The sequence below is a fragment of the Halyomorpha halys genome, unplaced genomic scaffold (genome assembly GCF_000696795.3).
Source record: "Halyomorpha halys isolate HHAL.00 unplaced genomic scaffold, Hhal_1.1 Scaffold542.1, whole genome shotgun sequence".
NCBI lineage: Eukaryota > Metazoa > Arthropoda > Insecta > Hemiptera > Pentatomidae > Halyomorpha > Halyomorpha halys.
This window is the reverse complement of record NW_027105041.1, coordinates 169,700-191,553: the sequence shown is the minus strand read 5'-3', so window position 1 is coordinate 191,553 and position 21,854 is coordinate 169,700. Positions and strand designations below refer to the sequence as shown.

At 29.2% G+C, this 21,854-nt stretch overlaps 1 protein-coding gene across 7 annotated transcripts in view; it reads right to left on the bottom strand.

Annotated features, from left to right (window-relative positions):
• The window catches only part of LOC106684090 (protein Aster-B), a 251,168-nt gene that overhangs the window by 137,476 nt on the left and 91,838 nt on the right, over positions 1-21,854 (bottom strand). Inside the window, exon 1 of one of the 7 annotated variants that reach the window (XM_014425959.3) lies at positions 6,928-6,986. The exons of 3 other annotated variants lie outside the window; for them this stretch is intronic. The gene's annotated coding sequence lies outside the window, so the exon portion shown is untranslated. Of the gene's footprint in view, positions 1-6,666; positions 6,895-6,927; positions 6,987-21,854 lie in introns of those variants that run through there. 3 more of the 7 variants (XM_067048175.1, XM_067048171.1, XM_014425961.3) reach the window with 3 other exon arrangements.

Here is a 21,854-nt window from a genome sequence, read left to right as displayed (position 1 = left end):
ACCTCCAAGGAGTGGTAAAATTTTCACTATAGTCAAACAGAATTGCGCCAGAATACATAAAAAGAAATTTGTTTATAATAACTTCTAGGTTAATTTTCAATTTTGTCCGACCAACTTAGAAAAAAAAAAATGAAAAATAGAAGTTCAACAATATATACTATACCGATCACCATGAAACGGAAATCTATTTTTTTCTGATTTATGAATTAGAGATAAACAAGAAAATTCTTTTCAAAAAATTATTTTCATCCAGACTCCAAGGATTTCTGAAAAATACATTTAAGAAAATCGTTCATATATAAAAATCAACACAAGCCTAGGAGTATATTTTAATTAATTAGATCCATTTATATGATTTCAGAATAGTTAATTAATTTTTATTTATTTGTAACTTGATATGCCCCTAGTGGTTAAAATACTTATAAGTAATAATAAAAGTAAAAGCTATAAAGTACGTTTTTAATTTTATTTCTTGTTTTTTTTTTTTTTATTTTAATGTAGTTTTACATTTAGCTTTAACTGCTTATACTTAAAGTCCTACGTCTACTCAGTATAGCTGGTAATTTATTTGTTAGCCGGTTCTAACCAACCATCCTGGGCCAGTGTAAATGGTTAGTCATACATAGAAAACAAATTAAATATAATTCCTTGACTCATAAATATATGCACAAAAATAAAAGTAATGTTTTTAACTTTACTCCTAATAACAAGCATAGTAATTAGACTTATTCAGTGAAATGAAACTGAGTCCAAGCTTCAATAGAAAACTTAAAGTAAAAATGAAATGCAAAACTTGAGCAATTAGGGACAGCGTCCTAACAATGACGCACGCATGATAATTTTAATTGCCGCACCAATTACATAGAGGAAGTTAGCCTTAAGACATCACAACCCACAAGTTGTTGTTAGCTTTTCATACTTTAAGTATTAGATACAGCATAATTTTTTTTAAATGTATATAAAAATAACATTGGAAAAAATATCAAGGAAGAGAGTTTCGGAAAAAAAATATTGTTTGCCACTGAAGCCATCATAGAAAGCAAAAAACCGAGGAATATTTGGGAAAGTTGTGAGAAAGTCTTTCAAAGGAAAGGGTTTGGACTTAAGGTTACGGCAGCTGAAAAAAGGCAGGTAGAATAAAGTTTACACGTCTTAAGCAGAAGAAGAATTAATCAAGAAGAAAAAATAATTCTCATACTGTTTAATACAAGGATAATAGTCTCATACTGTTTAATACAAGGATAATTGTTTATAAAAAAAAATTTACATAAGAAAGTTTCACACACTTTTTTTTATTACCTAAAGATTTGGACATTCCGCTTTTATTTCAAGAACAAAACAAAAAAAACAAAACATATTTTTATTAAATTAATTTCAATAATTGTAGTGAAAAATAAAAATCTGTACCGCTATAACCAATGAATAGTCATAGGATCAGTACTTTGTAAAGAAGTACTGTTACTAGACCAACGGTTGTGCAAGGAAGTGATTTGGTCAGAATCACGCTCGACCTCCTGATTTTTACCCAATTAAGGGTAAATTTAAGAGGCTGGTTGGACCCCAGGAGGGCTCCAGAACCCACAGGAGTTTACTCACGGCTACAGTGGAACAGAAAATAATTTTCTGCCCAGCCGGATTCGAACTCGGATTCTTGGAGTAAGTAGCCACGCGCCTTAAAGTAGTAGTGAAAAATACTTGATTTAATATAAATTTTTTTTACATGCTAAAATTTAATATGAAATATGATTCGAGTATTAAACGAATCAGAAAAAATAAAATAAATTAATAACAAAAACTAATAAATTGTTTTAATTTTTATTTGTTTATATCAAGGCGGGGAATCGATAGATAAGTGATAAATCATTCTTATATTATTTAACCATTTTTTTCATCCATTTTTTATATTTGTTTTTCAAAGTAAAAAAAAAAAATTAGGTATTAATTTGTAAATATTTTCAAAACGAATACCATGGTGACATTAATTTAAATCTACCTTATGAAAAAATATCGCAATGTAAATTTATAAAACACAATGGAAAGGTATGGATTCGTATCACTCAGAATAGATTAAATTTCAAGCAAGTAGAATTTTACTGTCATATAATGGTTATTTTTAAACACGAATGTATGATTAGTTTATTTTTTTCGAGAAATTAATCACTCATAAAATAATTTTCTGTATTAATGAAATGCTTACGATACAAAAGGATCTAGCTCAAAATCTAATGATTTTGAGCAAACATCCTGAAAAAATTACTCTTTAGTATCTATAAAAACCAATAGATAAAATAATAGTTAAAATTATTGTTTTAATACAAAAAATAAATAAATTCTTCAGTAGTTTTTAAAACAGTCAACAGCAACATTGATAAAATAATTCACTTGCATATATTCGCCTAAAAAATAACTCAACATAAATGAAGGAGTTAAATTTATAAAAACCTTCAAAACTATTGAAAAAAATTAAAATACTGAACAGATTTTGGTTTTGATAAGTATTAATTAATATAATCTAAATATTCCAAAAAAAAAATAAATAACAGCGATAACATTTAGTACAAAAAAAATTATAAGAACAAAATTAAATTTAATTATTGTCAGCATCATAAACAATAACAGTAATATTTTATTACAAATACAATATAATATAAAATAAATTATAATCAAAATATAAAATAGAAGATGAAGGAACCGAAGCAGTTACTTGACCCAGACAGCGGGGCGGTCGGAAAGCACCAATCATAAATGATCAGGAAGTACAGTCATGGACCCTCCCATCATTAATGATTCCCACCAATTATCGAAAGGGAAGAGCTTATCGATTTTTAGTCAAATTAATTAAATATCGATTCTATGCATGAGCAGATGCTCTGGGACTACGATAGAGTTACATTAAAACATTTTGGCTTTACCAATATTGAAACTAAATTATCTATTCTAGAAACGAGGACAAAAATAAATAAATAAAACATGAACATATCGATTTAAAGCATAGATATATGTTTGCCTCCCAACTCATGCCTTACATACCACTATTATGTATTTATCATGCCATGAAGTTTACTACATTTTTACTTAACTTTTATTTACTGTGTTTGTTTATAATAAACTATAAAATGAATAAATCAATGAGAATTTGTAATATTTATTAGTGCTCATAATTTGTTTATTTATGTAATAAAATCGTAATATGTGTGAACACTTGTAATTCCTAGGGGCACGGAATATGTAAATAAATCTTTGTTCTTAGCGTTAAGTATGTTATGATGAGATATGAAATGTACCAATAATAATTATATTTTTTTATTACCTGATTCTCTCAAGGTATCCGCTATAAAAAGATGCATAAAAATTTTATGACTCCTTAAAAGATTGTTATTTCAAATCTAAAAATAGATAGATGATTCAAACGTTAACATGCTATACAGACAATTGTAAAAATAACAAAATTCGACATGATTTTAAATAATTCGATAGATAATAACAAAAAAAAAATATAAACATATAATATACCTATCTTAATATGATTAGTGAAGGATATAAGATAGAAGAATGAGTTATTTTACGCACACTAAAATAGTACCTGAAAAAATAGTATAATAGTATCTGACTGCGTAAGATCTAAAGTCATTAAACTTTTAAAAAATTCAAGTTATAAATTGAAAATGTGACCACTTGCATTCCTAAGCACTTTTTAATTAAAGAGGATTAGTTAAAAATTTTAATTATTTATTTAAATACATCTTAAATGCGTTTTATTTTTCAAAAATGGTAACAAAGCCTGCAGTAAATGTTCAAACTTTACAGAAACAATCTCCATTCTTAACATTTCTTTTATTAGATAAATTAACGTTATAATATTGTCACTGTATGGGATATCGAACACACAACCAAGAAGTAAAGAGATAAAACCAGAAAGTCGTATAGCAGACCCAATTCCTTTAGTCTGAAAAGTAAAAATACCGTTTTTCATAGAGCAATTCAAATGAATATTTCATAGCGATAAAAAGTTTATTTATTTATTAACCTTAGCTTGATCAAGAGAAACGATCTGAGCAGAAAAAAAGACCATGACACAATTTGTACAATGCAAAAAATAGTGAGAGTAATGATGACAGAGAAAAAAGATGCTTCGTGAATCACTTCTCGAGTGATTCTGTTCACTAGACTACTGCTGAATCACTTCATCTCACATCTTGGCTCATTCATTGAGTTAGATCAGGAGCTGATACCCTATCTCTAACCTCTGTATAATATGGTCTACATTATCTATTTCAGAATCACTTTTTACGTTTCCCACAAAGCAGAATTATCATTTAAGTACTTTACGTACGTTAGGTTCGGCGAAAACGAAGGGGAAATTGAAGAGAAAAATTGACAACAACATTAATAACATTCATTCAAAATTACATTATTGGACCAAGGGGTCTGAAAATGTAAAAATTAGATGCGGTTTAGTAACTTAACAAAAAAAAAAAAATACTGAGTATCAATTAATTATTTTTCCTTCTTCTTTCCATAGCACTTTCACTTAATAATAACTTATTAACTACGCAACTTATTAATAAATTATACAAGCCAACCTATAATAGGAAGAAAAAAAAATCAATGCAATAATATAAATAATTTAAAAAATAAAAAACATGCCTTGGCGACCTTGTCTCTTTTCATTCGTAAACAGGGCGACTTTTATGAACTAGAAACAAATTCAAAGTTATTTCCAGAAAATAATTTTTATTTATGTGAGCTGTTTAAAATATAAGCAAATTATTTAAAAAAGTTTATCTAATGGTTTGCTAAATACAAAAACCAGAAGTCTACCAAAACTTATGTATCGGGTTCTTTGACTTTTTCAGGCAATTTTTGTAAAAACTTCAGATCAATGAAAGGTGATGCTTTTACATGATACATGTGTATGTCTGTCAGTGTACAATTTAATTAATATTTCTATTTCTCAAATATTATTAAATATTCAACGACTAAGACAATTACTTTATAAGCTAGTTCACAAAAAGAAGAACGATGTTCTATTTGCTCTTTTGACAATATCTATAATTTTTAATCATAAATAATCATACTAATAATAAACACACCGTTTACGTATCTTGTGTATAATTTTGTATGTATATACTTATCATTATTATATAAACTCATTGTGAGAATTAATGATTTTGATTTATGACAGCAAATTTACACTCGCGCATGTTAGTTCATAAAATTCCAGAATTTCGGTACTATTGAATAAAATTTATTGACTTTCGATATTATTTAGTAAAACACTATGACGTTTACATGTTCAAAATTTTATGGCTGTATTGCCAGCATACTTGCTAAGAGAAACTCAATTTTTTTTATAAATATTGATAATAAATGTCCATATAATTACTTCGATCATGAATAATTTGATTTAAAATAGTTTTAAAGAAAAATGACAACAATTTTTAAGCAAATGCAGTGTGATCGGGGAATATTTTTATTTTAATTTTCACTTGCCATTAATAACAATTTACCCGAATTCGGTGGTTGAGCATAGCATTATAAATTTATTTGTAAACTAACAAGTACAACGGATTTAGAATTACAAATTGCAGTACAATATTAAAATAAATTGAAATAAGATTAAAATTTCGGTAAGGGGAGAATATTAACGCAACGAATAAACAACACTGGATTTATTGTTACCTACATGCTGAAAGGAATTAACCGAAAATAAACATAATATTTTCGTGAATGCTACAAGGATCAGTAATTCACTTATTTAATCGAACAATTTATTTGATAAAAAACCTCAAATCAGTTTGATATATTGATTTATAAACCATAAAGATTATTATTATGTATAGCTTCAAAGAACATTTTAACTGTTATCTATGATTTATTACTTCATTCTCTAGTCCGAACTGATATGATTATAAAATAAACCATTCCTTGAAAATTATAATTTTTATATCAATGGACAAAATATTTTATCTCAAATTATATATTAAAACAAACTAAACTTAACTTGATAATTTAATATTGATTCTGGCTAAAAAGGTAAGGATATAAATTGCATATAAATAAAAACGTGAAAGACAGTAATTAGTTTTTTATTTTTATAATTGGGACACATATCCTCTTAAATGTGATATTTAGTAATTCTTTTTTAAAACATAAGTTAAATTTAAAACACTAGTTGGTCAGTAAAAAACGTGGAAAAAGAAATGAAGATTACAAATGATGTTGAATGATACAAATTCAAACGAATATATTGTGCTAATGAAAATTTTTAAGCATATAAACAAAGTGAAGTGAAATACAAAAACCATGAATTTTATTAAAATTAATAATACTAGGTTATAACGAACGATACAATAATTTGTATTTATAACTAAGAACTTATAACAAATATTTAGACACTCAATAAATCATCTAGAATTATAAATATATAAAAACGGGGTTGCTATAACTTCCATTTCACCAAATGGAATTCCTTGGAATCCATAAACTTCACCAAGTTTATGGATTCCAAGGAATCTGGTACAACCATAAACAATGCATTTATCAATTAGTTTAGTTTTCTAGCCGTTATTTAGATTTTTAAATTTAGACATTAAATTCTAGTAATCACTACAAAACAAAATTTCTTTAATACTAAAGAACATTCAGATAAGTACTAATACTTACCAATGGTTAAACCATGTGTTCAAGTATAATATTTATAAAATGGAGTAATCCTGTTTTTGGAAGACAACAAATATAATTTTTTTTTAAATTACACTAATACTTGTTACCATGCTCAATACGTTATCAGACCAATACAGTAATAATTTACCAATGAAATAAACTATCTGCTTACTACAATAACTATGCATTCACAACTATATGGTACACACAAAATTGTCTAAATTATTTATGAACTAATGACAATATCAACAAAAAACTAACCAATCTTGATAACCAAAGACGGAACAGGTACACAGTTAACGAACTACTGACAAACCGGGGCTTACCCCCTCCACTGCTGCGGTGTTGCCGGATCCTGTCTGGCCGGGTCGTCTGCCCCTCCGTCGGATGGCGGTTTTTTTAATATATTCAAAATAATAATATAATGAGCGAAATCCTTTAGGCAGTTTATTGTTCTAATGATTACTAATTCCTAGTTGATACATACAGTAAATACATTTTTGTTAAATATTAGCATTTAGCAGTCAGAAGGCAAGCTTTGTCATTAAAAAATAATTAATGACATCAAGAGTTAAAATTTACTTTTTAAAATGTTTACATAGTTTTACAACATTAATAGTGTAATTTTAACATAATTATAACACATAAAAACCACTTTAAGACGTCTCGTTTGAACGGTTAACGGAACAATAACCAATGTTATTGGCGTCTCTGCTCTCCTCCTACAGAAAAAATATATATCTGGAATTATTTTAAATTGTATCCTCCATATTTTTATTCTTAACATGTAAGGGCTGTTTTACACCCAGTTTAAGACTGAAATGTTAAAATTCAAATCCTGCTTCACCTTGACCAATTTTCCCAATTTACGTTAGCAGTTTTTTCCAGATTTAGTTAGCAGTTACAAGAGTAATTTATTCTTTTATTTTGAATCTATGTAAAATAGAAGGATTTCTGTCTTCACTGGCCTTAAATGTAAAACTTAAGGCTTGTAAATCTGTATAGATTTTTATTGGAATAAGATAGTTGAATGTATGAAGTATATTGTAGGAAGATAGTTCTGGTGGCAGAAAATAAAGGTACCAAAGCTGTAGAAAACACTATTTATTGTTAACCAACATTTCGCTCCACTCCACGCTTCAGGGCTGTCTTGATTGAAACAAAGATGATAACCCTAACAGTTAATGGATCCCACCCCTATTATGATTACAGACATGTTTCCTTTTCTTTATTATATAGTAAACTTTTGGAGTAATAGTAAATTTATAAAAACAATCACATATCATGTAAACAAGTAGATAATATGTATAATTTGACAATGTGATTGAAAAATATTTTTAAAAAAATGACATTCTTGAGTTTTATCAATCAGTACCAGTTGAATTATATTATTATGAAATTTATAACAATATATTGAGTAATAAAATAGTAATAAGATCGGTAAGGTGGTCATAAGAAACATGCGTCTGTTCTGCCAGTAACTATGATATACAGGATTTAGTAGTTGGAATTACAAATCGAAAATTTCATTTTTCGCAAAAATATATTACAATAATTCGAAATTAGTAGTAATTGTACTTACAATTACTTTTTCCTCAAAAATGGCCAGTTGTTCACTCCCCAGAAGGTTTTAGTTTTTCACTTAGTTATAACAGATGTATGTGGTCTATCTTTTGAAAGTATTGTTAATTTTCTATACATCTGCGGCGCATCGAACTCTGAAATTTTTAATTAAATGGATTACTGGGAAAGTAAATCGGATTTTCGGACGAATTCATATCTGGCTACAGTTGTGATAAGAAACGTATTGAATATATCCAAACCGTGCAGAGAATCAAACAAACCTAAAAATCAAAAATCGTTTCAATTACTCATAAGAATCTATCATCATGATCTAAGTTTCCTCAGAGATAGACTACCACTATACAACTCTTATGACCCAGTGAAAATCAAATCATAATTACAAAAATTGTATACATTAGGTGAACACGTATATAAGCTGTGTCAATGAAAAAATTGCCACCTTTTATATTTGACAACATCCATCCATCCAACGTAAAAATAACAAGCAGTTCTTCGAATGTTCTTTCCGTTGAATAGTTAAACTTCGTTCAAGGGTTAATCAAAGTCGACATCTATCAAAGAATCATACAACAGAAATCTGTAGAATTTAACACCCGATGAAAAACCTGCTCTTAAATTGAGGTAACCATTATCGCTGTTTACTCTGAAATTGTACTTTCATGCGTTTTGAAACCTTACAATGAAGAAATAAATAGATGGAATGCTAGGTAATTTTTAAAGGGCTTAAATGCCGAAATTCATAAAAAAAAAAATAAAAAAAAAAAACCTTTCTCTAAAGTATCTTTAATATGGTTTATTTGAAATAATTAACTATCACTCTTTATGAGTGATAATATAAAATATGAAAAAAATTGTTAATTAAATAAAGGTGGAAGGTATTCGTATTTCTATGGTTGTTATTACAGTAGTCATAACTTTTTAATTATAGTCACAACACCCTTTGGAACAGGAAAACTTAAAATGGTAGTTTTTTTAATCCGACATGTACTTATAAGCATAGTAAGAAGAAGTATTGACATTATGAATAATAAAAAATTCGAATTTGAAACGACTGTAGATTTAAATTCAATGGAAGATAGTAAGTTAATACTGTGTGATGCGCGCAACATTTATTAAGTTCATTGCATCATATTTATTAGATTTTGATTATTTCTTCGTATTCTACACATCCATTTTTATTAGATTTTAATGATAATCAAATAATTACAACTTGAATAGTTTTGTATTTAAAGTTTATTTCAAGTGTTCTCACAAATTCCACTTGTAAACATTTCTGGTTATTCGTCATTTCTAAGGTAAATCATAGGGTCTAAATATTCTCTCATTGTCTCAAATGAATACTAATCTAATTTACATCAAATTCGTTGTTATTTTCCCGTAGAATGAATACTACTTTTTTTTTTTTTTCGTACCCTCCATTGAAAATAAGGAATACTTAGGTACAATGATGTCAGTTGAAGTGTGCTGCCTTCTTCTACCCATGGGTATTTTAAGGGCTTTGTCGAGTGTACACTGTGTGTGCAGAATCGATGGCGTCGTGTGCGCATAATGAATTAATGAATACTACAACGAAATCAGTCCCAGTTTATAGGTCACCAAACCAAAATCTGCAACATTTTCTGAATTATGTAGTAATAATTGAGAAAATGGCACAGATTTTTCTTAAAATGTGAAATATTGTTCCAGTGTCTGCAAAAGCAAATCTTAAATTATCAGATGAAACAGATTTTTCTCGTATTTGTTACGTAAAAGAAATCATATTTGGAATCTAGAATTCATATACAAAATTCGTGTTGACCAGTGTTATTGGAAGTTATGATTTGAAAAGTAGGAAACAAATGGCGTACAGGAAACAATGAGATTTCAGGAGAACGATAGATCAATAACAATAACTGTATTGATTTAACATTCGTGGTAACAAATTTATAGACGTACTCACGCCAAAAAACAATTAATTCGCAATAAACAATAACGACACAACTACACGATTTAAAAAATATTTTTAACTTTATTTTAAAAGGGAAGAATTGCAGTTATTACAGGAAGAGGAAGTACGCTTTAACAAGATACAGATGCGGGTACAAATGGTGGGAACAAAGGATTCAGGCAAGCCGGATCATATAAATTAATAAAATGTAATTAGCATCAAAAGTTAATTGCATATGCAATTGGAACAAAATTTATTTCCCCCTTTAATATATTACAGTCTATACTATATTTTAAATTATTGCAAACCGAAAAGAGTTTTCCTTTATTTCCCGTCCTTTAGTATAAACTGCAATATATATATAATTCTTTTTTATTTGTTATTATTTATCTTTTCATTAAATATATAATAATACCTTTTAGTAATTCTTGTTTATTTATACTTTTCACCATACATCTTAATTTTCTTTTACATAATTTGTTCATTTTTATATAAATTTTCACATAATCATATTTAACCACACCTTAGTTTAATTTTATTTCATGTTATATGTTCTGTTACTTTATTTTAGTTGTTTATATTTTTTTTAGCCCCGGTAAAGCCCAGCAAAATGGGGCGAAACGTTGGCTCATAATTACTAGTTTTATTACTATTTGTGTTCTTTTGAGTGTACCCGGATAATCTTCCTTTTATATAATATACAACGTCAATCAACGAAAAGGGTTATGTACTCTGTAATACCTATATAAGGAATTACAGTTTCTTTCAGGAATTAGACACTCGGGGTAATTTGGATCTAACTAGGATCACGATAAAGCTTCAGCTATCCAGTTTCTAACCTACTTTACCCCCAAATCACAAGTTATCCATTTTATAGCAACATTTCCCGACAAGAGTCAATGTAAGAACAGAAAATAAATTTTCTACATTCTTTTGAAATAACAACTTTTTTTTTTTTTTTTGCAGAGCAACTCCAATTTTCCTACTTGAGTGAGCATTGCGTGCTATATAAACTTTTTTTTTTACGGTATATAGTATATGGCCAAATGCTACTTTGTTGCTGGGAGGTATAAATGAAAGTGATGGGGGGAAATGTTTATTTACTTATTTCCAAGTATTCCAATACAGTTATATTCAAGGATAGGTAGTCATCCATTCTCTAATATATATCTTTTTTTTTCACTGAGTAAATCCAATGTTCTTACTTGAGTGAGCATTATGAACTATATAAAAACTTGGTTAGAGAAAAAGTAAAAAGTTTTTTTATGGTATATGGTATATGTCCGAATGCCGCTGTGCTGCAGGACGGCAATGAAAGTGATGGAGAACGAGTATTCATTTCTTCTTCTTCTCCTTTTACTGGCACAACAGGCGCATGAAGCTGCCCGTGGCCTACTCAATGGCCGCCAACCATCTTTCTCTATCTTCTGTAAGGGTAACTGGGATCCTCAATTGTCGCATATCCCGCCCCACAGCATCAATCCATCGGCCTATCCCGTTGCCGTACACCACCCGGAACGTAACTACAGTTTATGAGCCACTCTTTCCTCGCTCATCCTTATTCCATGGCAAAGTAATTTAACCCTCTGTATCATTATGCACGAGGAGAAGTTATATTCCTTGTTGAGCCCAAACAGTTTACCATTTTTCCTTCTTCGCCAATTACCATTCTTGCATACGGGCCCTAAGATTCTCCTCTGAATTACTGTTTCAAAACTGTCTAGCAGGTTAATGCTTTTATTGCTTAGGATCCACGTTTCTCCACCGTATGTGACGATTGGCCTTATCAACGTTTTATGCAGGGTGAACTTGGTGGTGCGGCTAACAAGTTTGATTTTAATTAGCCTTACAATGGAGAAATAGGCTCAATTTACAGCAACAATTCTGCTTTTAACTTCTTCTTCTTCATCCTGGTCCTTATTGATAATAGAGCCAGGATAAGAAAAACTTCTTACCACTTCGAGTATTCATTTATTTACAAGTATTCCATAAAAGTTATTTTTAAGGATAGGTGGTTATCTATTTTCAAATATTATATTAAAAAAAAGGAAAAATAATAATAATAATAAAAATTTAAAAAGAATAAGAAAATAAATCAGTCATAGCTCAAAGACTTTATCGATGTGGACTAAACTATATTTACATTTGTATCTCCCAATTTCCTCAAACTATAAAATAAATCTAATTGGGTTTTATCAAAAATACTAAATTTCAAGCCTTTTGTTGATGATGAGTAAGAGGTGAAGGTTGATAATGAACAAGGTGGTTGACCTACAGTATGAAGACATAAGGTTTTATCACTTGAAGTACTATTAGTGCAAGGATGACAGAAAATATTGACTACGATTTAAGAGGACAGGTCTACTCCAACCAAGCATGAAAGGAGAGATAGAGAAACAAGAAATCTGGATATCCAGCAAATCTAACAAAAAATTACAACAGTTGAGTGAACCAAGTATGGCTTCAATATACCCAGAAAGGTAGCGCATGTGGTTATGTGGTTAATAATAATATTTATATCGCTATGGGTATGATTTAATGTTATACGATATAGCATTGTTTTGAAAACATAGTGACAGGGTACCCTGGGGATTATGGGAAATGTGGGGAAGAAAAACATCAAACTACTCTTAGCTTTTTTTACATTCAATCCAACTTCCTTATTTTTTTTAATCTATTAAAAAAAAGTAAATGAATTGAATTGGAATAATTCTGATGAGTGATTTTACTGCATTTTCATGCAGAGAGGTTTAATTGAAAAACGATTCCAAATAATGTATAATATTTCTTATTTGCATAGTAAAGAGGATAACAATTTATTTGATAATGAAGAAATAAAAAATAGGTTTTATTAAAATTTAACTCATCATGCAAATGAAAAAAAAATGTAATTCTTGATTACTAAAAGTATTTCCTAGGATATACCGATAGCTGGGAAAACACTCGGCATGTTACAATAGTCCTAATGCACTACTTAGCTAACAATAATGCACTATGTTTTGCAATGCTATACACTATGCTATTGCATCGTAGCAGTCGTAGCAAATTCACATGAAAAATATGTATTTATGATAATTATTTTATCTACATAATTTTGAAATTTCAAGCCAATATAGTCATGAAACTGTGAAAACAAATTGTTTATAACTAGAATTATACAATAAAACAAGTTAAATATTTACTAAAATGATCGGAAAGAATTTCCTATACCTGCTCTCAAAATTGAATTGAAATTATCTTTAAGGTCAAGGATCCCAAACCGTTGGAGCAGTCCTTGTAAGACCAGTCCCGCCGGTAGTCAAGTATCTTTCAAATTAAGTCACAATCTGTGCGGGGAAATTAGAGAGCTGTCATAATTTTTAAATTGTATATTATATAAGAATGAATCCTAGAAAAAATGATCGCATAATCATGCAATATTGTGATGAAGTCCATATTAAATAGTCTATAAACACCATATTGTATTATTTATTGAAATTTACAACTGTATAACATAAATATACAACCAGTAAATGTAAACATTATGTTACAATGACGATAAATCTTGTGGAGAAGCTACCTATTGCTAGAACACCAATAAAATTTCTAAAGTAGAGGTTTCGAGGCCAACTTCTTTTCAGACGCCTAGGACGATTATCAGGTATAAAAGAGGAAGCACGGTTGGATACAAGTGGACTTGGTTTTCTTGGAGTTTAATATGGAAGGTTTGATATCTGTTTGGCCAACTCAGCAAAATATATAAATGTAATTATGTAACAGGATTTTTAATTTAACAGCATAAAATTAAATGATTGGAACAAATTTTCCATAATATATACCTAGATATGTATGACAATATTTATTTATTTTAATTTCAATTTATTTTATTTCTCTCCTTATTAAATTTATAGTTAAAAATAGAAAAATAGGAGGAAAGGCCAAATATTGTTTAACACGTGAAAAGTCGAATCAGAAAAGTTAAATACATGAGACGAATACGTTTGGAACAGTATTAGTGAGCAGTCTTCCCAAAAAATCCCGGCAGAATAAATTTCATACTCTTAAAAATGTCCATTGTTATTGTTTTTAACTTAGCCTCCTACTCAACCACCTTAATTATTTTCTCTGCCTTAGATAGTGGCAATCAATTTCTAATTTCAGTTTTAAGTCTTACATTTTAGTAGAGATCATTTAGCAAGTTTACTTTGGTTCAAACAAGGTCGGTCGATAAGAGTTTCATTTATTAATATTTTTAAAAATTTATTTTATTCATTTAAAAAATGACATCGAATATGGCCCGACCAGATCTATAATCTATCGGCCGGTGCCAAAATAATACATAAAAATGATAGACATTAGTAAAATGTACATATTACAGTTTAGACTATTAGGGCCTTGTGGAGGCTATACAAATTTTAAGGTAGATAAGTGAAATATGAATTGGTCTAAAATGATACAAAAAATAATAATAATGATAATTATTAAAAAAAAAATAAACAAAATCCAATAATATCTATTACTAAGCACACACATACATTGGTAATACAGATTGTAATATAGTAAATAAATAATGTGGAGTTTTTTTTGTGGTTGATTTTTGGTTATTTATTAGTTCTCCAGTTGGAATCATGGTTATAGAGTCCAGCGAATTTTTATTTTTGTTGAGCAATTTATTAACATCATCCCATGTTATTTTTTTTTTTGTACTATTATTATCTTAGATAAGTTGAGCGAAATATTCTTGTTTTTCTTTCTTATTGTTTTTGTAATTATATTTCTTAAGAATTTATATTTATTCCGGTAGTGAGGATTACTCGGATTAGATTTGTATTTTTTGAAAAAAAAAATAAGCCTCTATCTTTCATTAAATCTTTTAAACATGAATCTAACCATGGTTTGTTTGAAACATTTCTTTTATAATCGTTTGGATTGATTACTATTGAAACTTTTAATGATTGGTTATAAATATTTTTTTTTTTTTAATTGGAAATTTGGATCTCTGTCTTAAATGTTGATCATTATCTTTAGCCAATAAAATTTCTTAATTTGATCGACTTTCCAATTTTGAATTTTTGTAATAGTTTTGCCCGAGGTATCAATTTCCTTATCTATTTTTGCTATCATTTTTGGGTATTTTTTGTTTTATTATGCACGTTATTTTTGGGAAGCGCGATAAATCTATAATATAAGTGGTCTATCCATGATTGTGTCAAAATGTTTACGTATGGTTCTACACATAATATTAACGTAATTTGTTACATTAGAGTCACTACACATTTTGTGTCAATATTAACATCACCGACAATTATAAGGTTACTAATATTGTGTATTATGTTGAGTAATTTATTCAACTCTTGGATAAAGTCTTTAATATTGGTCCGAGGTGGCCAAGGTATCGATAAAATAGTAATTTCCAGGTCAGAAGTATTATTATTAGTAAAATTTGTATTTGGATACAATGTAATACCAATAATTTCAAAATGAACTGAGTCAATATGCAAATGAATCCTTATAATATGTAATAATATTTAAGTATTTTATACACAATTTAATACTTTTTTTTACTGTATGATTTTATACATTTTGATTTTTTTACTGCGCGTTTTTCAATTTCTTACTGAATGCAAGTCCGGTCTTATTATTACGATATTCTTCTCTATCTTTTTATTTTCTTATATTTATTATTCTTTACTTTTTCTTTTCGATTGAAATGATGTTTTCTTTAGTTTTATAGTAATCTTTTCTTCTCCACTTTTATGAGTATTTATTTATAGCATATTTATCCTTGTAACTTTAATTTTATGGTTAGTAAAATATTACTTCAAAAGTATGTACAAAATATAATTATAAGTAAATTATAAACACTGATCCTTTATTGTAGCGGTTCACATTATAATTATCGCAGGGCTATTAGAATGTGTACAACAAATTCAAGAGTATTGAAAAGTAAATAAAGATAAAGCGATCAAGAAGTATGATTGAGCAGAACCTACTGATCAATTATACCACGGTCTTTCATACAAACATTTTAAATTGAAACTATCAAAAATGCGTTATAAATTAACAGGAAAGTGCAATAACATTTTTAAATCTAACATCAAATAACCGAAATGCTAACATGAATGCCGTCCTAAATAAGACCCTTTGTTGCATATCATTGTTGAAGGGTTGAATGGCAGCAATTGTAATTCAAGCATGCAACAATGGAATTGTCATCGTATTGGCGCAGTATAACATTGAGTTACGTTGTAGATATCTTAACGCTGAACAACAGATTATAATTGATTTATGCAGCAGAGAAAATTGTGATATAGCAACATGTAGGACAAAGGTTCATACTTTATTTATAATTACCACGAAAGGCACTGACAAGGTAGGTCTAAATTTTAGATAGACCGTAGATCCATGAGTTGTTGCCCCTTGTCCATTCTTCATAACATCGGGAGGGTAGATCGTAGATTTTACTCATGGAAATAATCGTTATGATGGCAATTTTAATTTATATAAATATCAATGCCGCGAATTTTTTAAAAATCATCTTTGTTACTATAACCTTTTTTTATCATGTTCCTCTAGTTCGGTAAATTCGGCCCCAAGCATTGAATAATGTAATTTATATTGTTAGGTGAATAATATTACCATCAAAGTGTATTACTTTGGACCAGATTATGGACTTTGTTTCTATATTCTGGATTATCAGTATATTTTTATGATTCACTGTATTCATGAAAAGTCTGAACTTTATACTCCAGCTTCCTTCGAATACAAATAAAAGAAAAAGCTGCCAATTCATACTGTGTTGCTAGTTATATATTTCTACACCATGACCTTCGTATCCCTTTTGTCCTTGACCTCATACCAAACAAATTCTCAAAATTCCATAAAAACCTTTCCAACCATTCTAATCCTTCGGTTCAAACCTTATCTAGTTCCACCCATCCCTACAGCCCATTTAGAAGGTTGAAACGGCAGTGGCCAAGAGACTTATTGTAAAATAAAAATGGACAATTGGAGTTATGGCAATGACTGATTCTCCTCTCAAGTTGAGTGTTTTACGGCTTTAGCACACTTGCTCAGCCTCCACTGGCTCACTACCAATGATGCGGCGAGAGGGATGTGCTGGGATTTTTTGAGCTCTGCTCTACTCCAGACACGTGGGGGATAGACTGGGCTCAGGGATCCTCATGTCGACTGTGTAAATATTGTACATAAGAGTGTTAATGTGACTAGAGATTATATTATTTTTATTATTATTTTATTTCATTTATTTATTTTTTCAAACACATAGTTTGATTATGTTCATTTTCTTTATCGTTCCGTTTGTATATATTTTAAGAGAGATTTTATTTATTTTTTTGTACTTTTTTTTATATTCCTTTCATTTATTTATTTTCATTCTTATTTTATTTTATTTTAGTATGAATGTGATCTTTCATCACTATTACCTATTGCCCACAATAGTATGGCAGATTGTAATATCTATTTCATCAAAAAGTAGAGTAAAGTTTATAGGTTCGTAGTGAGACCTTGCATAACCTTTATATATATAAAATATTAAATACATAAATATTAACACAGAGTAATCCCAAAATTTATTATCAACAATTGGGGATCAATAACGGATATGAATTAAAGGCTGTCATCTTCGAAGAAAAGAACCACTATAAACAAATATTAGTAAAACAAATAAAAAAATAAAATGTTTTTGATTTTAGGAAGACAATCCGAGTGGCAGATAACAAGGTAGAATTTTTTAATATTCTGTACCTTTATTGACTGCGACTCGGTCTATCTTCTTATTATCTATCACACACGGTAAACTATTAATCTTCCAATAAAATTTTTATGTTTGAAAGTTCAATGAAAAAGATCAATTATCTTTTTTAATCTTAAAACACATTTTCTCTTAAATTAAAAATAGAGTAAAATAATAATACCAAACAGAATTGTACATTAAATATGAATATATACCAAAAGAAATACAAATTATGTAAACTTTTTAAATTGACTTGAATTTTTTTTTTTTTATTTTAAATTACTACTGTAAAGGGAGGATGTTAAGAGCTGAAAACAATCAAACTATAAGAAATAATCGGCTGACTTAAGACCATAAATGATAATATGCTTACGGGTACAAAGTATCTCCAATTTCGGATGCAACTTCATCCACAGCCACATTTCCGAAAATTTCTACGAAGAAATAATTAAAACTGATATTCGTTTCTTAATAACAGAGAAGACTTAAACAACATTGTGATCAAACTTACTTTTCTACTTCAAGAAGAAGCAATGAATGTTAGAGGAAATTTTATTAACAAAGAATAAAAGATAAACAGAAATACTAGAAAACCTACGATTATTTTTTAACTCAACCATTAAACAGATGGAATAATTCTTTTGTTACCCTTCCAGTCCTTTCGCTCCTTCAATTATCACTAGTGGGCAGCATTCAGCAACACTAAATGACGTCAGTGGAGCAATGTTGCTGTAATGGAGCAAAGTAACCAAATTCAATTTTAAAAATGAATTGGGATTACTAAGTACTCTTTTCTCAGTCCGCCGGTGTTCCTCAAGGTAGTATCTTAGGTCGAATTCTTTATACAGCTGACATCCCAACCCACCCTAACACAGTCCTACCACATACGCTGATGACACAAGTATACTGTCTGTAAACAACGACCCAACTAATGCATCACAAACACTACAGACACACATAACATCTATTGAAGAATGGTGTCAAAACTGGAGAATCAAAATAAATCCTGACAAATCCCATCTGATCACCTTTACTCTCCATCATAAACATCTACCCTCCTGTCCTACAGTATCCTTTCAAAATACTCCACTAACGCCTGTTGAACAGATTCGATACTTAGGACTCCATCTTGACAAGAGACTTACTTGGAACCCACACACAAGACGGAAACGACAAGAAACTGCTCGTAGATTCCGATTGCTACAACACCTTCTTGACAAACGCTCTAAACTTCCCATTCACTACAAATTAGTATACACTACGTTAATTTAGACCAATTTGGAAAAGAATCAGACCAATTTGGACAAATGGAATTGAGCTCTGGGGTTCTACCAAGGCATCAAATTCCTCCCGCATCCAATCCAAAATCCTACATAAAATCCTTGATGCTCCTTATTACGTTACAAATAAACTCATCCACAAAGACCTTAACATCCCATTCGTTGCAGATTTGGCCCAAAACAGATATGCGTCTTTTCATTCCAAACTCCTTACCCATCCTAACCCATTAATTCTTAATATTTCATACTTAACAATCCCTGATAACCCTCCGAGGCGTCTAAAAAGAAGATGGCCACGGGACCTTATTTAAATTAATGCTTGAAGTACCACCAATGGGTGGTTCTATTCCCAAGACTTTCAAGTGTAAATTACCAAACCACATATTAACTTATTGTATTTATTACTTGTACAGTTGTAAATCACATTAAATAAAAAAAAAATTCTTGATACGTTGGAACAAAATTTAATAACTGATCATCACTGTATTCATCCAAAGAAGAATGAAATTAGATTGCATCATTACTTAGCAAGAAGCTATTATGTAATATAGTAAGCAGGGTGAGCAATGTTTTAAGCATATATATAGAGACGCTTTTGACTAAGGTTGGGGAGGGCGTAGGTGGCGAAGAGATGCGAAGTGTTGGCGACCTTGCTGGGACATTTCGAAGCTTGTCCCTTCAATTCTTCCGAAGTGGTTTTCTGTAGAGTGTGAAAGAGGAGAAAAAATCAGATTATTTCTTGATAGCCAGGAATCGCATAAATATTAATTAAACAGTAGCAAAAACTACAGGACTTAAGACAGTCTTAATTAAGAGGCGTACAAGAAAATGGGTTTTATACGACTTTCCTTTGTTATTTGGGTAATTTTACTTTCACTAACCTATTTGTGGAATACAAAGTAAGGGGAAGTATAGAAATTATACAAGCTTTCAACGAAAATAAAATTGTTAATCTTCCTTAATCAAACTGTTTTTATTATATAAAATTATTTGTTCTATGAAAAATCACGATCTAAGAAACAAAATTGCACCATTTTAACACGTTTAGAACATACTTGAAATTACGAACTGTATCTTGATTTAGCCAGTGTTTTGATAGTCTCTTGACCACACTCTTGATCGCAAAACAAAACCACAGGATGATGTATAATAAAAAATAAATAAATAAAAATAATACTTTGCTTTGTTTTTTTCATTTGAAGATTCAATATTTCTTTTCTATTTTTATTATTCTTATAAGTATCAATTAATTTTTGTATTTCTAAATGATAATTTACTGAAATACAGAAACAATATGAATTATTCTCTAAAATATTTCTTTTAAAATTATTATATATATGACGAAAGAATTGTTAATTGTGCTTGAAACTGTTGATTTTATTGATCTGTGAAAACGATAATGATTTTTAAAGAGTGGGTGTGGGAAATTACGGCTATAAAGGACTCGGCAATAGAAAACCGATTGGGCAATGCTTCGGATAATACTACCCAAAGTAGGTATAACTAGAAATAAATCTGTCATTTTAAAACCACTTAAGTCAATGTTTTCCGTAAAATATTTCTTTTGTAGTGAACGTTAGTTTAAAGATAGTTATAGGTCTTCAAATGTCCAAAACATTTCTTTCTCTTCACCCAATGCTATATTATCATAAAAGAAGATATATCTTCTATAACTTATGTAATGATTTCTATATAATTTTTATTGTTTGACTTTAAGGGTTTTTGGAAAACCTATTCAATTCTTTCAGACTATTATCACATCTTTCTCAATTAAACTCACCAAACCTTTACTGAAACATAATTGAATTGGATGATGACTTTTTTTTTCTACAAACTTATTTATGCCATCATTATTCAAAGCTGAAGAATGACTCTAACAATGCATAGATATTTGTTTTAAATTGTTATACAATCTATCTACCAATGATATTTACTGAAGGGTAAAGTCCATAAATAATACCTTGAATAATGAAATAAAATTGTAATTAATTAATTTTTATGTGATAACTAGGGATAGGATTTTTATGTTTTCACATATTTTTACCTGACCATGATATCTGCGATTCCTTACTAACTAAAGATGTTTCAAGACATTTCTGGTCAAAAGAAGCCATTTTTATTACAAATATTTTTAATTATTATTAATTTTTAAATAGGCGTTTTTTACATATTTTGTTGTGAATCGCATATTTTCTGAAATATTTGTTATTTTTAACATATTTTGTCCTGAATCACATATTTCCTTAAATTATTTGTTCAATTTTAAATACATTTTTCGCATCAACAACGCAAAATTCAAGAGAACGCAAGAAACTTAAAAGTGAAATTTATCATTTATGATAAATAGTGCGTAAAAATTCTATATCTTCATCTTTAAACACAAATTAAAAGCAGTGGCAATAATAAATTTTCACACAGAATTACATCGAGAATTTCTCAGAATCAATTAAAAAGAGCAAGGGTCTTATCCCTTATTATAACTAATGACGACACAGCCGTCCAGGTGATGCAGAATACCGAACTAGATGCAATGGAAATAGTTTATACTTCATTTAAGTATACCCCTATAACATCAGTAGATGTTGAAAGATCTTTTAGCCGGTACAAGTCCATTCTGCGGTCAAACCGACGAAGATTTTGTTTTGAAAATGCATTTAATCTG